Source organism: Triturus cristatus, chromosome 11 (assembly GCF_964204655.1).
Source record: "Triturus cristatus chromosome 11, aTriCri1.1, whole genome shotgun sequence".
NCBI lineage: Eukaryota > Metazoa > Chordata > Amphibia > Caudata > Salamandridae > Triturus > Triturus cristatus.
In genome coordinates this window covers 333,706,309-333,726,978 of record NC_140594.1, presented here as the reverse complement: position 1 = coordinate 333,726,978, position 20,670 = coordinate 333,706,309, and positions in this window count along the sequence as shown.

Sequence of the window (20,670 nt, the reverse complement as noted above, 5' to 3'; positions counted from 1 at the left end):
TTATGATAATTGGTGGGGGGCCCCGGGGACCACCACCTCCCCGGGACTAAAAAAATAATTAGTGTGGAGGGGCTCAAGTCCCCCCACACTGCCCCGGGGATCACCACCTCCGTGGGGCACTTAATATTGAGATTTGAGGGTCCGTAGCGGACACCCGGCCCCGGGGACCACCACCTCCCTGGGGCTTTAAAATGCAGGGGGGCCACGCAACCCCCCTCCTGGAGCCCTCAATGGCCCTGGGGACCGCCACCCCCCAGGGCCGGCTCCTTCAGTGTCCCAGGGCCCAAAAAAAGGCAAGAGAAGGGGGGCCACACAGCCCTGCAGCAATCAGCAAACGCACCCCCTCAGGGACCTCAGGGATCCTCAGGACTCAAGGGGAATTAATCCCCCAATTTACAATGCGCCAGGCGTGCAGGGAGGGGTCGGGCCTGACATAGCAAGTGTGCAAACGCACCCCCTGGCACATTGTAAATTGGGGGATTAAGGCGCCTTCAATCCTGAGGGTCCCTGGCGGTAAACTAGCACACCAGGTACCTTCAGTATGCACTAGGGAGCTGCGTTGCAGAGAGGTGTTCAGAGGCCACGCCCCTTTTTACACCTCTCTTCAACGCTGCTCTGTGACGCTTACTGGAGGTAGCTGGTGGTTTAGTTGGCCCCCAGGGACCCTCAGGACTCAAGGGGATTTAATCCAACAATTACAATGCTCCAGGGGGCGCGTTTGCACAGTGGTGCAGAGAGGGGGTGTGGCCTGATGTGACAAGTGTGCAAATGCGCCCTGAGGGACGTTTTAAGTTGGGGGATTAAGTCCCCTTGAATCCTGAGGGTCCGTGGGGGCCAACTAGCCCACCAGGTACCTCCAGTAAGCACCAGGGAGCTGCGTTGCAGAGAGGTGGTCCAAGGCCACTTCCCCTTTTTACACCACTCTGCAACTCAGCTCTGTGGCGCTTACTGGAGGTAGCTGGTGGGCTAGTTAGCCCCCAGGGACCCTCAGGACTCAAGGGGACTTACTCGCCCAATTTACAATGCACCAGGGGGTGCGTTTGCGCAGTGGTGCAGGAAGGGGGTGTTGCCTGATGTGTCAAGTGTGCAAACGCACCCTGTGGTGCATTTTAAGTTGGAGAATTAAGTCCCCTTGAGTCCTGAGGGTCGCTGGGTGCCAACTAGCCCCCCAGGTACGTCCAGTAAGCACCACAGAGTTGCGGTGCAGAGGAGTAAAAAGGGGCGTGGCCTCTGACCACCTCTCTGCAACCCAGCTCTGTGGTGCTTACTGGAGGTACCTGGTGGGCTAGTTGGCCCCCAGGGACCCTCAGGATTCAAGGGCAATTAATCCCCCAACTTAAAACCCATCAGGGGGCGCGTTTGCACATTGGTGAAGGGAGGGGGTTGGGCCTGATGTGACATGTGTGTACTTATGCAATCACTCTGCAAAAACACAAGCACTTATAAATTCACCATGCACTCTTTGCAGCACTCTAATCATGCAGTCACTACCCATGCACTCATGCAATGACCCATGCACTAACTCATGCACTGCTACAATACACTGATCATTACCCATGCAGTCTAGCCATTGCCCTGTCACTACCCATGCACTCCTTCAAATCACCCAGCGCGCACCATGTACTTATCCATTCACTCCGCCAAAACCCAGGCGCTTATAAATTCACCATGTACTGTCCTTGCAGTACTCTAATCATCCGGTCACTACTTATGTACTCATGCAATGATCCAGGTACTAACTCATGGTAAATACAGAGGAGGTCATGCTTATTACAGGGGTACCCCAACTGAGAAAATTCGATTTTCGATCGTGATCGAATCGACCCGCCATTTTGTGCTCCGCCGCCATTTTGTGTTGCCTTCACTCAGGCAGCATGGCGAACAAAGTCTATTCTGCTTTTCCTGCAGCTTCGTGTTGAAATAAGCTTTCTGCCTCTATTTACAAAGCTGGTGTTAGGACTGGTCGAGCACACTAATCCCTGTCTGGTTTCCCTAATCCCCGTCTCAACTATCTGTTGGTTCACACTATTCTCTTCCGACTTTATCTTATCGTCTAGCCTTCGCTGTCCTCTGCTAGCATTCTCTCGTTTCACAACTGTCCTCCAAAACACACAAACGTATCTCGCCACCTGCAAGTTGGTTACAGACCTGTTAATGAATTAGTTCATGAGAGGGGTGACAAACACAGTCGGAGGAGAGGCTTCTTCGAGTTACCTGATACTTTATTTTCAAACCTTTCCTATTGGTTCTGTTCTGTTTTCCAACTTTTCTTATTGGCTCTTTCTTGTATGTTTTGGGTGTGTATTTGGTTAATGTATATTTCACATATGTACTATATAAGATTGTGCGCCACGGAGTGAAGTAGCAGTCTCCTGAGAACCTACCTCGTGTACTTCTGGGATAACTGTACTAGCTGCAGCTAATAAATCCGATCTTTTAACGCCTGACAGAGTGTCCCGTGTCTCTGTGTAGCGGAGCAGGTGAACCCCGGAGATTAAGGCGTACCCTGCGCCGTCAGGCCCATAAGGTTCTGGTTCTTCAACTGGCACCCAACGTGGGCCAGCTTCAGTGGTACCGGTTCTGCCTGAAGGTCGTGAGAAACCCCGCAAGAAAATTCTGGAGGATTCGCGAGCCACGTCAAGCGACCCCTGTATGTCGAAAGTGGTCCGAAGGTCTTTTTCAGCGTGGTTACTCCTTCCTGACGGCTACTGACGACTGCTGCCCTGACTGCCGCCCTGCCTTGGCCCTTCCTTTGGTGATGTATGGTAAGGCGAGACGATAGACGGGCCTCTGTTGGCGTGAGAAGACATCCTTAGTTAAGTATTTGGTGGGTCGCTCCCACAATTTTGGTCCTTTGTTTCTTTGTTCCTTTGTTTCTTTGGTCCTTAGATTCGACAATTGCAATAGCCGAAGCCGAGGGGTAAGTGTATTTGCGCTGCGTAAACTGAGTTTTTACCCCCTTGAAGTTTGTGAACAGTCCGGTGAAATCACGAGATGCCTGGTCTGACTTAGTTTGGAAAACTTTGTTGCTTTGGTTGTAATAGGGATTCCCGGCTTGAGGACTCTTGTCCGATTCCTTCGGTTGGAACTCCCACATACGAGCTCTATTCAAAACATGGTATTGGCCCCATTGCCTTTAAGGAGGCATGGACCCGATACACGAAGAAAGATGGTGTTTTAAAATGGCCAGAAAATTGTAGTTTTGAGTCTGATGTGCTAGATAATTTAGAAGCAGTTTTATTCAAAAGAAAAGCCCGGCCGGCAATGTTTGACTCTTTCCGCCTTTGGCGTAAGGAAGCCAAACAGAGAGAAATTAAGCAAACAAAACGAGATAGGAAAGCACAGGGTATGACAATTATACAGGCTGCCCAACAATTTAAAGACGATGAAATTGATAATGCGATGGAAATTTTAGAGAGACAGCATCGTATGGCGATAGATAAATGCTATCCGGTGTTGCCTGTTTCCCCTTCCGATAACAAGAAAGATTTAGAAGAAGATCCCCTAATGTCTCATTTATTGAGATTGCCTCCACCCTATGCACAAGGTGCCAATGCACCCCAGTTGTTATAGCCTGTTCAGCCGCCAGCAGTACCTCCGCCTGTTCCGGCTCTTCCACATTTGCCTCTTCCAGTATTACCGCCTCTACCAGTTTTGCCTCCTTTACCTTCGACTTCTTTGCCCTCATCTCCTGATCTTCGATCTCCTTTGCCTTCTGCACCTCCTGCAATTACCGGTTCTCCCTCTGTTAGTTCGCCTAATACCTTGTCCCCTATCCTCATGTCCAATTCTCCGTCTGTGCGTAGGCGACTCATGGACACTGTCTCTGGTATTCTATCTCCTTTCTTTGAAGCTTTTAATGTATCTCCGGCTTTTGCTCAAAGACAATCTCGTAGTCAATTCCCAGCTGCCGAAGAACGAGAAAATTTGGACTCTCTCGCACGTAAATGGATCAAAAAGGGTCCCTAGTACAGTGTGCCCGATATTATGGCAACCTTCTCACAATGGAATGCACCTACGCAAAGATATGTTTTCAATGTAATGTGTGATACTCTCATTAAAGAATGGGAGGATGTGAATTTGAATTCGGTTCCACAGGGTCTGTTAGATGTTCAGGCCGACTTTGATAAAGGACTTATTGTGGGTTCCAAAGTTGAAAACGCTGTAAGGACACTTATTTCCTTTAGAAACTTATTGTTCTCTCAGACTTTCCTTGATTCCGATCCGTCAGTTAGATTGACACTGAAAAATTATCCCATGAGAGAGGTTCCTCCAGTATGGAAGGAAGAGGTTGCAGCTCAAGGTAATAATCCAGTTATTCCTGCTCATTTTCAACGTATATGGGTACATGTCCCCTGGAAGAGATCTGAAGTTTTAGCCCTTAAACAGACTCTACTGGATCCTCGTAAAAACCCTGCGGGTTATTATAAAGTATTCTCGCAGACGGTTGATGCTTGCATCATGAATCTAGCTGATATCGATATGTTGATGAGAAATGTAGTCCCACAAACATTATGGGCTAGGATTCGTAAGGAGAATCAAGCACAGGAATTAGGTGCTGATTGGAATACTATAATTGCCGCAGATAGAGGCCAAGTGGGTGGTGCGAAGCCTGATGCTTTGATTTCAGAACTCCCTGGTAGGATTATTACATTAATGAAAACGATGATGCCTGCCTTGAGAGTTAATTGGGATAAATTAGCGGCATGCAAACAAAAGAAAGATGAAAGTGTCTCTGATTTCTTTACTCGTTTCGAGGAGACATTTAATAATAATAATAATAAGGCCATTTCTAAAGCGCCTGGCTGCACTAAAAATAGTGTATCCCCGCGCTAGAATACTGCTATATCTCAAGAGACAGAAGTAGGGGAGAACGAAACAAGGGTCAGAGGGAGGAGAGAGAATTAGATGATTGGAAACAGATGAGTTTTAAGTTTGGCCCGGAATCTAGTTTCTGAAGGTTCCATTCGAAGATCGAGTGGTAGTTCATTCCAGTGTTTAGGGGCCAGATATCTGAAAGAACGGCCGCCCATCTTGGCTCTGCGGGTACGGGGGAGTTTAAACAGCATAGCTCCGGCCAACCTCAGGTTTTTGATGGGGCAGTGAATTGTGAGAAGTTTTTGCAGATATCCTGGGCCTTTGCCCTGGGCGATGCGATGCGTAAAGCATAAGGCTTTAAATTTAATGTAATTCTACGAGGCAGGTTGAGTACCAGGCGGGCAGCAGCGTTTTGCACGCACTGCAGTTGGTGCAGGCCTTTTTTTCTTAGACCTAGGAGTAGGACATTGCTGTAGTCAAGATGGGGTGTGACTAGGGCATGGACAAGTGTCTTTCTGGCGTTGATGGGGAGAAGGTCAAGGATTTTACGGAGGGTTTTTAGTGTGCTGAAGCACCTGCCCGTGACTTTATTGACCTGAGACCTGAAAGAGAGATCCGAGTCGAGCATTACTCCAAGATTTCTGACAGAGTCCGCGGGAGAAGGAAAATTGCCCAGTTCTGCCGGCCACCACATGTGCGACCAGGTAGAGGGGGATTTACCAACATCCAAAAGTTCAGTTTTTTCGCCATTCAGGCATAAACAGTTGTTATTCATCCATAATGCCACTGATGACAAGCATTTGGAAAAGTTACTGCCATCTTCCGTATGGTTGAGTGACAGCTTGATCATCAGTTGGGTGTCGTCAGCATAAGTGACAATATCCACCCCGAAAGCTTCAGCTATATGAGCCAGGGGTTCCATATAAAGGTTGAACAGGGTAGGGCTTAAGCTGGAGCCCTGTGGAACCCCATGACTCAGCTTCCGGGGGGAAGATTTGAAAGGGGGACAGTGCATCTGGAAACTTCTGTTAACCAGGAAAGATTTTAACCATGCAAGGGCAGGGCCCTCCACTCCCATGTCAGAGAGGCGAGACAGCAGCGTTGTGTGCAGCACGGTGTCAAATGCTGCACTGAGGTCTAATAAAACCAACGCTGCTGTCTGTCCTTCGTCCGCCATCTGTCTGAGGCACTCAGTGGAATAGAGGACGGCTGACTCAGTCAAGTAGCCGGCTCTAAATCCTGATTGAGTAGGGTGGAGGAGGGATTCCTTCTCCAGGTATTTCATGAGTTGCCCGTTGACCACTTTTTCCACTATTTTTGCACAGAAGGGAAGAAGGGAGATGGGACGAAGATTTTGAATTTGGGAGATGTGGATGTTAGGTTTTTTTTTCAAAGGGATCACCTGGGCTGTTTTCCATGCATCAAGCACATGGCATTCTTGGAAAGAGAGAGTAACGATATGAGTGATCTGATCGATCATACTCTCCAGGACTCCCTTACAGCGATTGGGGGGGCACACGTCACAAGGGGAGCCAGACTGTATGCTTTTAGCAATGTTCAACAGTTCCTGTCTCTCAGGTACCTTAAAGCATGTCAGACGGGGTTTAACAGTGGAGTTATCTCTGACTACCATATGTTTACTGGAGGAATCAGCTCCGTCTGTGAAAGTGGCATATATTTTGTCGACCTTGCCGACAAAATGATCGGCTATGGAGTCGCATAGCTCGCTGGAGTAGGTGTCTTGCGCTTCGAGTCTGGTCGGGACCGTTAACTCTTTATAAATGGCAAAGAGTTCTCTGGTGGGGTTATCGGCAGATTCTATTCCGCCCTTAAAATAGTCACCTTTCGCTGATATTTTTTTAGTTCTGTTCTATAGTGTGACTTACTTTCTAAATTGTAGCTTTTCCTCCATTGTCTTTCCAAATGTTTGCATTTTGCTTTAGCTCCTTTGAGTTCTAGGGAGAACCAGGGGGCAGTTTTGGTCAATCTTGCTGGAGGTTTGAGTGTCCAGGGTGCTACTGTATCTAGTGCATTGGACACCCAACTTTCATAATTGTCCCACGCCTCCTGCAAGGTGTTGCTAGGAGGCGGGGATGTCTCAAGTAGGGCAAGCTTGAATGTCTCCTGCTTGAACTTTTTCCAGTCTCTACGTTTCTGGGGTAAGGGATTGTTAGTTCTGGTGTCAGAAGGAATACCTTCTATTTCAAATGGAATGCTGAAGTGATCGGACCAAATTATTCTGATCGGGGCGGAGACGTTGACACCCTCCCAGTTAGCAAATATGGGGTCCAAAAGATGCCCTAATTGATGCGAGGGGAATCTGGATTGAAGGTTAAGCTCTAGAGATTTCAGTGCTTCTGCCACAGCCTGAGCCTCCCCACAATCCGTATTATCAAAGTGAAGGTTGAGGTCACCTAGGATAAGAAAGTTTTTGTACCGAAGTGCTGGCTGGGTTATCAGTTCTGTCAGTTGTTCGCTGAACTGTGCAGCCCCTCCAGGCGGGCGGTATGTAAGTAGTCCATTTATGATGCTTTTGGATCCTGCTTTTATAGTGAAAAAGCCGCTCTCGCTATTAGGTAGCGTAGCCTTCAGTAAGGTGCATTCTAACTCAGTTTTATAGATAAGAGCTAACCCCCCACCTCTCTGTTTCTGTCTATCTAATCTGAGTAGGCAATATCCTTGAGGAGTGGCATCGAGAGCTTCAGGCGATGAAGCAACGTCTAGCCACGTCTCGGTTAAAAGTACATCAGGACTTCTTTCCGTTAGTAGATCATAAATCTCTGTTTTATGCTTCTTCATGGATCTGCAGTTAAGTAGCAACATTTTTAATTTAGCTGTCTCCCTTTTTCCTTTCTTCAAGAATTGAGCAGTGTACTTACAGGTCTCACAGAAGAAGGGTAAAGAGTCAGCCTGCAAGGTGTGGTAGCAGCTATTTTTAAGTTTCGGGCATAGAGATAGAAGTCTTTGTCTAGTATACTGTGTCCTATGCCTGTGAGTTTCCGTTCCTGTCATGTCCAAGGGTACAAATGAGCGAGGGGGTCCAGCCCCGAGCCCCGTTCGGGCGCGGACGGGCGCAGGCGGGCTTGCCTTAGGCGCGCCATCGGCGCGCAGACGGCGCGCCCGCTGCGCTCGTCCGCTGCGTGTCCAGAAAATGCCCATGATTTAAAGGGATGGAGGACGGAGGTGGGGGGGCGTGGCCTCAGGAAAGGGGCGTGGCCTGATGTTTCACCGGTAATGGCAGCTAGGTGATAGTATGGTATGCTCCCGCGGCAGCGCTAAGATCCGCTGCGCGGGCAGGTCAGGAGCGTGCTAAAGCCCTGAAATTATGCCAGGAGAGGATGTCAGGTGAGTTTAAAAACACAAAATCGTGACACTCAAATTTTTTAAAGAGTTAAGGGGTCGATCTCTCGGCTTCCGCCTCAAGAGATAAGCGTTTCTGAAGGGCGCTCGCAATCAGCGTCCTTTATGTAGTCTCGGCGGGGGGCGTGGCCTCAGGAAAGGGGCGTGGCCTGATGTTTCGCCGGTAATGGCGGCAAGGTGATAGTATGGTATGCTCCCGCGGCAGCGCTAAGATCCGCTGCGCGGGCTGGTCAGGAGCATGCTAAAGCCCTGAAATTATGCCAGGAGAGGATGTCAGGTGAGTTTAAAAAGGCAAAATCGTGACACTCAAATTTTTTAAAAAGTTAAGGGGTCGAGCTCTCGGCTTCCGCCTCAAGAGATAAGCGTTTCTGAAGGGCGCTCGCAATCAGCGTCCTTTATGTAGTCTCGGCGGGGGGCGTGGCCTCAGGAAAGGGGCGTGGCCTGATGTTTCTCCGGTAATAGCGGCAAGGTGATAGTATGGTATGCTCCCGCGGCAGCGCTAAGATCCGCTGCGCGGGCAGGTCAGGATCGTGCTAAAGCCCTGAAATTATGCCAGGAGAGGATGTCAGGTGAGTTTAAAAACACAAAATCGTGACACTCACATTTTTTTAAAAGTTAAGGGGTCGAGCTCTCCGCTACCGCCTCAAGAGATAAGCGTTTCTGAAGGGCGCTCGCAATCAGTGTCCTTTATGTAGTCTCGGCGGGGCGTGGCCTCAGGAAAGGGGCGTGGCCTGATGTTTCGCCGGTAATGGCGGCAAGGTGATAGTATGGTATGCTCCCGCGGCAGCGCTAAGATCCGCAGCATGGGCTGGTCAGGAGCATGCTAAAGCCCTGAAATTATGCCAGGAGAGGATGTCAGGTGAGTTTAAAAACACATAATCGTGACACTCAAAATTTTTTCAAAAGTTAAGGGGTCGAGCTCTCGGCTTCCGCCTCAAGAGATAAGTATTTATTGATCTCAGTGGTCAAGATATGGCTACAGAGGGTGGACAGCGATTATTTGTGGACAAATTTGTATTTAACTTGCTTCCCGAGCTGTCACACAAATTGAAAGATTCTGAAAGTTTATGGGCTGTTTCTTCTTCTGCCCAGATATTGGCTACTGCACAATATTATGAAAACAGAGATAAAGAAGAAAAAGAAAAGCAAGAGAAAAAGACGAAAGAATTAAAAACGAAGGTACTCTTGCAACAAGCTTATCCTCCTCGCTATGTTCAGCCTCAGTCTCAACAGCCTCCGCCGTTTCAGAGGTTGTATCAAAAACCTGAGCCATACATTCCGCGACCTTTGTTAGGACCTAATCAATGTGCCTATTGTAGAGAAGAAGGTCATTTTAAGAATAGTTGTCCGGTTTTATTGCAGCATAGTGGAGCATTAGCTGCTCCACGAGGTCGTGGTCGCCTCGAGTCAGCAAATAGAGGTAGAGGTCGAGGTGTGTTGACTCAAGAACAGCGTGCCCTTCCCCCTCCTAATTCCGTGAATTACTTTGATCAGCAAAATGTTAGGTCTACACAGTACTACAATGAAGATCATTATATTGAAAGCGAGAATGAAAGTCTTCATGCTAACTAGGACAGCCTTGGACAAAGTAAGGGAGTTGTGTCGATTCCAGTAGATCAGAATGGACCTTATGTTAATGTCACTACAATGGGTGTTTTAGAGCCATTTCTTCTAGATACTGGGGCGATGAGAAGTTCTATCATTCATTCTAACCTCCCTGGGGCACCTTTGTCTGGCTTAACGAATGTATCTGTAGGATTTTCTGGCGCCCCTGTTTGTAATCCGGTTTCTTACCCTTTGCCTATTTCAATTGGCCCATATGATTTGGAAGCTCCGCTTCTTTTGACGAATGGTTGCGGTGAGAATCTGTTGGGTTTGGACTTATTGAAAAGAATGCATGCTACGATATATTGTTCTCCTTCTGGTGTACATCTTACTTTAGGACAGAAACTGATTTCTCCAATGTACTAGTCCAAAGATCAGTTTCCACCTGAATTGCTTTCTCTTCCGGCAACGCTTTGGGCCACGGGTCCGAACGATGTGGGCTGTCTTGAGATTCCACCTTATGTTGTCACTCTTAAGCCTAATGTTGAATTGCCACGTATTCCGCAGTATAGAATTTCCACTGAAGGTGAAAAAGCACTTTTGGAAATCATTCATGATTTGATTCAGAAGGGTGTGGTTGAAGAAACAAGAGGAAACATATGAAATAGTCCTATTCTTCCTGTTCTTAAACGCACTGATCCTTCTCAGCCACCTGTATATCGTTTCGTAATTGATCTTCGGGAGGTAAACAAAATTGTTGTACCACAATTTCCTATTGTCCCAGATATCACTGCTCTGCTGACAATGATACCCTCCACAGCAACTTGGTTTTCTGTTATTGATCTAAAGAATGCCTTCTTTAGTATTCCCATTGCCGAAGAGAGTAGGGATATTTTTGTCTTCTCTCTTGGAGGCCGAAGCTTCCGGTTCAAGCGCGCACCTCAGGGCTATTGTGAAAGACCCTCTATTTACAGCCAAGCTTTAAAATGTCATCTTGATACTTTTCATTTGCCGTCTGGTGCTGCTCTTATTCAGTACATGGACGACTTGTTAATCGCTGCTGATTCAGAAGATATTTGCAAAAATGTGACTGTTGCATTGTTACGCCATTTGTTTAATCTGAATCATAAGGTTTCACCTTCCAAACTACAATATGTCCGTTGAGAGGTTACCTATTTGGGTCATCTCCTATCAAAGGAGGGACGACGATTAACCCCAGAACGAATTCAGGCGATTGCGCAAATGTCTGTGCCATCCACACAAAGGGAGGTACGTGCCTTTCTGGGTATTACTTCTTATTGTAGGCAGTGGATTCCGAACTTTTCTTTGTTAGCTAAACCTCTGTTGGCACTCACTTTGAAAGATACACCTCAGCCCCTTCCATGGACTGACGAGTGTCAGAGGAGTTTTACTGATTGACGTGCTGCTCTCTGTACCGCTCCTGTACTAGGTACTCCTGATTACAGTAAGCATTTTACGCTCTATGTCCATGAGAGAGAGGGTTGTGCGTTGTCAGTTTTAACACAGCGATTTGGAGACAAACAGTGGCCATGTGCCTATTTTCTCAGCTACGTTAGATCCAGTAGCAAAAGCATTGCCTAGTTGTCTTAAAGCGACAGCAGCAGCAGCAATTTCTATTCGACAGTCTGCTGGAATGGTGCTAGATAATACTCTCATTGTTATGGTGCCACATGCAGTGGATACTTTACTAAACAGAACGAAAACGCAGCATCTTACGATGCTCGTTTAACTGGATACGAGCTGACGCTTTTGGCTAGTCACGTACACATCAAACGATGTAATACCTTAAATCCAGCTACTCTGTTGCCCCTTCCAGAGGAGAAAGGTGTTAAGGAGCAACATGATGGTTTCCTCCGTGCTGAGGAAGAGACAAAAGGAAGAATTGACTTGAAAGATACGCCGCTAAAGAATCCGGATGGAATTCTATGGGTAGATGGTTCTTGTTTTAAGATGCCTAATGGAGATACAGTTTCAGCCTATGCTGTTACTACTTTACATACAGTTGTGGAAACAGCACGTATCAGACACAATTCAGCTCAAGCAGCAGAATTGATAGCTTTAATGAGAGCATGTGTGTTGTCAAAAGGAAAAAGAGTGAACGTGTACACCGACAGTCAATACGCGTTTGGTGTAGCGTTCAATTTTGGGCGTCTTTGGAAAGAGAGGGGATTCCTTACTTCACATGGCACTAAAATACAACATGGTCAGTTGGTGACTGATCTCCTCGAGTCACTTGCTTTGCCCACCCAAATAGCAATTGTGAAGTGTAGTGCGCACAAAAACATTACGGATGATGTTGGTCGAGGAAATGCATTTGCAGATGAAGTAGCGAAAAAGACAGCGAGAGATGCTACAAGTCGAATGTATGTGGCGGGTCCTGCGAATTGGGTCAGAGAAAGGTGAATGTATGAAGATACAGTAGAAAGTGTAAAGTCGATTCAGAAAGAGGATACAGAGAAAGAATTGAGTAAGTGGAAAGAAAGTACGGGAATGTTAAATGAGATGCGTTGTTGGGTGGAATTATCTGAACACCAACGTTGGCTGTTACCAGATGCCTATGTACTCCCAGTAGTTACTATGGCACATGGTCCAGCTCACTTAAGTGTGAAAGGTATATGCAAGATTCTGGCTCCAGTGTGGCAAAATGAAGGAATCGCAAAGTGTGCAGACAATGTAGTGAAACATTGTATTGTTTGTTTGATGTACAATCCGGGAAAGGGAACCCCAACTCTAGCGGGTCACTTTGCTCCTCCGATATATCCATTTGAGGTGTTGCAGATTGATTACATTCACATGGAACGATGCAACAATCTCAAATATGTTCTGGTGGTAGTATGCGCCTTTTCTAGGTGGATAGAAGCATACCCTCTAAAAGATAAAACAGCCTTATCCACAGCCAAAGTTCTACTAAAAGAATTTTTCCCTAGGTTTGGTTTGCCGCGCATTGTCTGGAGTGACAATGGGAGTGAATTTGTGGGCCATGTCATGCAAAAAGTTTGTGCGTGTCTTGGTATCAAGCAAAAGTTCCACGCGGCAAACCATCCACAGTCAGCGTGTTTAGTGGAATGCTACAACGGAACTTTAAAACTCAAATTAGCGAAAGTGCAGGCTAGTACAGGACTTAATTGGCCCGATGCTTTACCACTGGCTCTCCTGTCCACCAGAACTGCTGTGCACTCTCATTTGGGACTTAGCCCTTACGAGGTGGTCTTTGGGCGCCCAGCTAATATATGGGGAGTCCCTCGCCCTAAGAAATACTCAGACTTGCCATATCCAATGTTGATTGACTACTTGCATGAACTTACAAGTAAATTGTGTGTTCTCCATCAACAGGTTCAGAGTGCTTTGCCGGAGGCTTCCACAGACCCAGGTCATTCCATCCGACCAGGTGACTGGGTTTGCATAAAGAATTTCTAAAGGACGAAAAATTTGGAGCCCAGGTGGAGGGAGCCTCGGTTGGTACTTTTGGTCACGAGAACAGCAGTCAAAGTCGAAGGAAAGAAAAATTGGATTCACGGCGTGCATTGTAAGAAAGTGCCTTTGCCTCTACCCTTCGATCAATGGGTGCGTAGGGGCATTGGTGACTCTGAGAGTGAGAAGGTTCCACGATTCGTACCTTTTAGCGATGCACGCCTGAATGGAACATTGTCTGAGAAAGAGGACGACGACATTCTTCAGGAAGCGATAACACCACATCGTCGCTTAAATACGACAAATCCGCGAACATTGTTCCGAGACCAAACTGTACCTGATAAAGAACACTATAATCTAAGACCTAGACTAAAGAACACATAAGATTTTCTCCCTCCTATGTAGTATTCTATCCCGGTTGCAGGGTCACGGTAGGAGTCTTGGTGTGACCTGAGTAGTGGCAATAGGCCTGCAGGACTTGCAGTGTCATAGGACGGCAGAGAATCATAATTAAGTGATTGAGGAAGATTGCCGTGAGCATCCATTTAGAAAGATGGGAACTACATTAGGCAAAAGAGAGAGAAAGGGTGAAATGCAAAAAGAATCCTGTAGATTAATGTACAGTCGTTTTAGTATAACCTTATGTATTATTATATTATTGTGTATCCTTTTGGTGTTTATAAATTGGATTATTTATGCTCTGCAGCAAAAAGTTGTCTCTCCTTCCACCTCTTCGTCTTCTTCTACTGTCTCTCCACATTTATTTCATACCCTTCCTCAACATGAACTCATTAGAAGAACTGAATATTACAACAATTCCTTTGTCCAGTTATTACATCAACACCAATTAGTGATCAATACAACTGACTGTTGGGTGTGTGGACTTATGCCACATACCACAGAAAAAGGAATGCCATATTTAGTCCTTCCGTTTTCTTATGAGGGTTCTGCTTGGGCTTATTTTGTTATCTTCTCTAATGCCTATCAAAGCAAATTCAGACGATCCGTTAGTTCACATATTGGTGGTCCGGATTTTAGTCATAGTTCATTGATGAAGGGAATGGTAGCTATGGCTAAAATCATGGAAAATAGTAAGATTTCCGTTGACGAAAGGAAAGCGTACACAAACTGGAACGTCACCCATTATGTCACTAGCCTTAGTGATAAGGTTAAACAAGGGAAATCTCCACTGATTTGGACTATTCCTCATCAGGGAAATTTCTGTCTGCAAATAAATGGTCAGTCTTCTGACACCATACAAAGAAACAACTGTTCCCACACATATGTCTACTCCTCTCAGAACTTGCCGCCTCTAGTACCATCTCAAGGCATGTATTTTATCTGCCACGATAGGGCTTACACGTGGTTGCCAACTGTTTTTTCTGGTACCTGTTATATAGCTTTCCTTCTTCCCCCTACATACACCGCTTCTGCAAATTATCATCGAAACAGATATGGCAGAGGGATTATTGATTCTAAAGACACAGCAGGACAAGAGGGAGGAGATTTCCTCAAAGGATTTCTTCCTTTTTGGGGTTCAATGGCCAACAGCAGAAATATAAGGCAACTGGCTCGTGTCATAGAAACCACTATAGACATCACTGTAGGAGCCTTAAGTAATATCACGGCAGAACTACAGGCGGATCGTCTTATGATCTTACAAAACCGAGTTGCCTTAGATTTTGTTCTTGCGGATCGTGGTGGAGTGTGCAAATTGATCGGGTCAAGTTGCTGTATTTTCATACCTGATGACGCTCCGACAGTATACCAAGCTATCTCTAAGTTACATATAATCTTTGAGTCGATTCATCAGGACGAATGAGATTGGTAATTATTGGAGTGGTTTTGGGGACTACTGTCCAAATGGGGTTGGAAGGCATTGGCATTCCTTGGAGTAGTTTTGACCATCATTTTCTCTTGTTGCCTTTGTATGCACTGTGGTCCCGCCATCTGCAACCTTTGTGCTACTATGTGCATCCCTAAACCCAAATCACAAAGAACAGAGAATATTAGAATGATGCTACAGCAACAGCTCGATGACCTCATGGCCCTCAACATTGACTCAGATTAACGTGAGTCTATGTATCTTGCCTGAGTTCTGGCAAAAGGAGGGTCTGAGAAAATTCGATTTTCAATCGTGATCGAATCGACCCGCCATTTTGTGCTCCGCCGCCATTTTGTGTTGCCCTCACTCAGGCAGCATGGCGAACAAAGTCTATTCTGCTTTTCCTGCAGCTTCGTGTTGAAATAAGCCTTCTGCCTCTATTTACAAAGCTGGTGTTAGGACTGGTTGAGCACACTAATCCCTGTCTGGTTTCCCTAATCCCCGTCTCAACTATCTGTTGGTTCACACTATTCTCTTCCGACTTTATCTTATCGTCTAGCCTTCGCTGTCCTCTTCTAGCATTCTCTCGTTTCACAACTGTCCTCCAAAACACACAAATGTATCTCGCCACCTGCAAGTTGGTTACAGACCTGTTAATGAATTAGTTCGTGAGAGGGGTGACAAACACAGTCGGAGGAGAGGCTTCTTCGAGTTACCTGATACTTTATTTTCAAACCTTTCCTATTGGTTCTGTTCTGTTTTCCAACTTTTCTTATTGGCTCTTTCTTGTATGTTTTGGGTGTGTATTTGGTTAATGTATATTTCACATATGTACTATATAAGATTGTGCGCCACGGAGTGAAGTGGCAGTCTCCTGAGAACCTACCTCGTGTACTTCTGGGATAACTGTACTAGCTGCAGCTAATAAATCTGATCTTTTAACGCCTCACAGAGTGTCCCGTGTCTCTGTGTAGCTGAGCAGGTGAACCCCGGAGATTAAGGCGTACCCTGCGCCGCCAGGCCCATAAGGTTCTGGTTCTTCACAACGCATAGTGTTCCCTAGTGTATGTAGGCTGTATTCTAAGCGTCTTTTAGCATAGCACTGGCTCCGGTCCTGGTTATTCAGAGTCAGTTACCACCAGTACCCGTCAGTAAAAAGTTGGGGGCACTGCAGGACTATCTGCTCCTCTGTTGGTTCTTTCTGCACATCTCTTGCTTCTTCCTGCACTTTTCTTTGTCTTTCTGGACTTCTGTTGTCTCTTTCTGCATTTGTCTTGCTTCTTTCTGCACTTTTCATCCTCTTTCTTCACATGTCCTAACTTTGAAGGCATAGTTAGAAATTAGCATTTAAAGAACCGCTGAAATTCACTGAAATAACTATAGGTTTCAGGCACTTTATAGATAGAAATTAGCATTTAAAAAACATTGAAAAACACTGAAAAAAACATAGGTTTCAGGCATGTTATAGTTAGAAATGAGCATTTAAAAAACCCTAGAAATTCTCTGAAATAACCATGGGTTTCAGGGATGGTATAGTTAGTTGGACATTTCACTCGTACAAAACCTTAGAATTTCCCCCGTTATAGTTAGTTCAGCCAACTATAATTCGTGCCCCCGCAATGCACTGCTGATGATGTCACATATTACATCATTCATGACATGGTTAGTGACATCACCCAGGATAGCTTGACTCCAGTGGCGTAGTGAGCACGGGACCCATGTCTGGGCATACCCTTCCCACATAGGGCGAACAGCAAAACACACAAGATGATGGACGGAATGTTGCACATTGGCAAAACATTCACCCCCAGTCACAGATCTGGGTTTAATCCATCGTTATTTTGCTCACCACACCACCCCTGTTCAGACATGGCCATATGCAAATCAGTCTCGAGAAAAAAGGGGGGTCCGAAAACGCATTTTCCCAATGTAAATTTCCATAGGAAACTTTAGACAAAGCTACAGCCTGAACTGCTCAACGGAATTACACCAAATTTGGCAAAAAAGGTAGGTCTTGGTTCAGAAAGAGCCCTTTTTATTAAATGGTGTAAATCCATTCAGCAAAAAGAAAAATATAGAAATCTGAGCACCGAGGAGGGTTCGCGAACGCTCCCGGGCTCAAGCTTCACTCTGATTGGTTGCCAACACTCCAAACCAGGAAGTGTTGGCAGCCATCTCGTGACAGGAAAAAAGTGAAAAGGAGGTTAAAAAAGAAGAAAAGGGGGCAGAGTAGAAACACCCTGACCCTCCAGTCCTGCTCAGGGGGTCCCAAAAGGACAGCAAAACACACAGCCCGAACTGCCAAGCCATGTCTTCCCTGGACCGGAATCAAGCATCCTAGGACCGGTTTCGGGGTTTCACCCCTTTTCAGCCAGGATAGCTTGACTCCAGTGGCGTAGTGAGCATGGACCCACGTCTGGGCATACCCTTCCCACATTGGGCGAACAGCAAAACACACAAGATGATGGACGGAATGTTGCTCATTGGCAAAACATTCACCCCTAGTCACAGATCTGGGTTTAATCCATTGTTATTTTGCTCACCACACCTCCCCAGTTCAGACATGGCCATATGCAAATCAGTCTTGACCCTGTGCCTCATGGGAACAGTCCAGCCCAGACTGCCAAGCCATGTCTTCCCTGGACCGAATTAAACATCTTAGGATCGGTTTCGGGGTTTCACCCCTCTTCAGCCAGGATAGCTTGACTCCAGTGGCGTAGTGAGCACGGGACCCACGTCTGGGCATACCCTTCCCACTTAGGGCAAACAGCAAAACACACAAGATGATGGATGGAATGTTGCACATTGGCAAAACATTCACCCCCAGTCACAGATCTGGGTTTAATCCATCGTTATTTTGCTCACCACACCACCCCTGTTCAGACATTGCCATATGCAAATCAGTCTTGACCCTGTGCCTCATGGGAAACCGGCAACTCGCCGGAGGCCCTGCCCCCTCCATGCAGCACTCTGCAAACGAGCCCCCGGGGCATTCTACGTTGGGGTATTAAGTCCCCTGTGATTTCATCAGTGATGTCATTTGAGATGTCATCAGTGCTGTCATCAGTGTTGTCACTGACCATGTCATGAGTGATGTAATATGTGACATCAGCAGCAGTGCATTGCGGGGGCTCTACTAACTATAATGGCCGAATTTCTCTGGTTTTGTACGAGTTAAATGTCTAACTAACTATAACGTCCCTGAAACCTATGGTTTTTTCAGTGACTTTCTAAGGTTTTCAAACCCCTTCGCCGCGGCACGAATTCCGCCGCGGCGCTGGGGGGGTTTGGGGTTAGCGTGGCACCGCCATGCTCGTGACGGAACCACTCCGTCATGAGCCACGGGCGCGCTGTGCTCATGACGGATTGGTTCCGTCACGACTCCACCCACTCGCATTGATCGCCCGCACAGGCGGGGAATCAGTGCCGCGTGGGCGGAGCGGCCGCCAACGGCCGCAGCGGAACCACTCCGTCATGAGCACACGGCGCCCGTGGCTCATGACAGAGTGGTTCCGTCATGAGCAGGGAACGGGTTAAATGCTGATTTATAACTATAACGTCCCTGAAACCTATGTTTTTTTGTTTGAATATATATATATTCACTGAAAAAACCATAGGTTTCAGGCACGTTATAGTTAGAAATTAGCATTTAAAAACCTTAGAAATTCACTGAAAAAAAACAATAGGTTTCAGGGACGTCATAGTTAGTTCGACATTTCACTCGTACAAAACCAGAGAAATTCGGCCATTATAGTTAGTAGAGCCCCCGCAATGCACTGCTGCTGATGTCACATATTACATCACTCATGACATGGTCAGTGACAACACTGATGACATCACTGATGACATCTCAAATGACATCACTGATGACAGTGACTAAACTACATTTAATACGTGTCCCCATAGACTAGGATTAAAAAGGCTAGTGATATATAGGACTGAAAGAATATCCTATTTGTCAGAGGTCAACATGTTTCTGCCAGATGACTAAAAAGGTTTGCGGCATTTATCAGGACCTAAAGCGATGTCACTCTGCTAGTAATTAGTGAAAACTAATAATGTATTTAAATCCATACTTAATTGTCATGGTAGTTATGACAATGGTACCAGCTGCAGTCCGGTCCAATGTCTAGGTGGTAATATAAGGTAAACTTATATTACCACCTAGATTACTAATTACTAGCAGAGTGACATCAACATGTTGACCTCTAATGAATAGGAAATTCTTTCAGTCCTATATATCACTAACCTTTTAAATCCCAGTCAATGGGGACACGTATTAAATTTAGTTTAGTCACCCAGGAGCTAGTTTTAACACACATTTGTTGTTTTTTTGCACTCTGCCCCTCACCCCAATCGCCTAAATTGGGAACATTATAAAACACCTCACGCTCCTCTCCACAGGGAGAGTTGCAGCCCACACTGTGCACTTTGCGGTCACAGTGTGCAAGAGGGGACCCAATGATGAAGCATGTCACCCTTGGGTGAGTGAGGGTTCTCGTCTTTAAGATTATGACTTCCCCTTTCCCCCATACACAAGTATATATTTTTGTTTTGTTTGAACTAGCGTCCCATTACTTTGTGTGAGTACTATATTCTGGAGTGGTGATGTGGATGCTGATACTCACTCCTTTTGTTATAACCCTCTAGTGTGAAATGCACTTATATTCAGCAGTTCTAAAGTAGCTTCAAACTTTGCTTAAAATAGCTCAGAGTGGAACAAACTGATAATTTGTGGCTGAAGTCTCTGGGACCCTTGACTTTGTGTACCTGTTTTTCAGATGTCCAAAGAATGACCAAGCCACTTTCTGTAGGTACATCTCCCTAGTTATCAGTAATGTCTGCTCATGGGCATGTCTCCAGCTCTATCTAATGATGTCCACTTCCAGCCTGGCCTCTGGTGCCTAGCCAACTGACAGTTGGAAAGAACTTCCAGTGCCTGAGTACAAGAGGAGAGCAGGTCACACAGAAGTCCTTTGCATAGGTTTATTTATACTTAACTTTTTTCAGAGACTTCACAAAGTCCATTTGTGTTCTAATGAGCTCATGTGCGAAACCATTTTTATTCTTTACACTAGCCAGTAATTGGTGGCAATACTATTCCATTGCTTGCATAATTTCCACAGCCCTGCCATTCTACTTTTACAAGGAAGCAACAGCAACAAACAATCCACAAAACAATCCATAAATGGAAACTTATCCTCGCCTACTCCTACAGGAAATAGATCTATAAGTATGAGATGGATTTTAGTTTAAAGACCTCTCTCACACCAGACCCCTGCTTAGCATTAACATGTCAAACAAACAGGCCTGAAATCAGGTGTGCACTACTAAATACCCCATCCCAGATAAGTGTCCCCTAATGATTCCTCCCAGGTTTCCTGCCAGCAAAGCCCACTCTATTGTTCTCTGTCCATCTCATGCGTCATCAGATTGCTGATAATTCAACTAACGGAAGAGACGCCAAAAGAACTGGCTTCCTACTTCAAAGCTTCCTAGCTCAAAATACATTTTTCTATATAATGTATTTATTTTATACTCAGTAAAAATCTACCCAGAACACTGGGGTACATTTTTGCTAAATATTAAATATTTAGTCACAAACAGGTTCTTTCCAAAATAACTGCCACTGTGCCTATACAGTAAAAATAGCACTTTGGAGCTCATCCCTCTAGACATACCACTTTTAA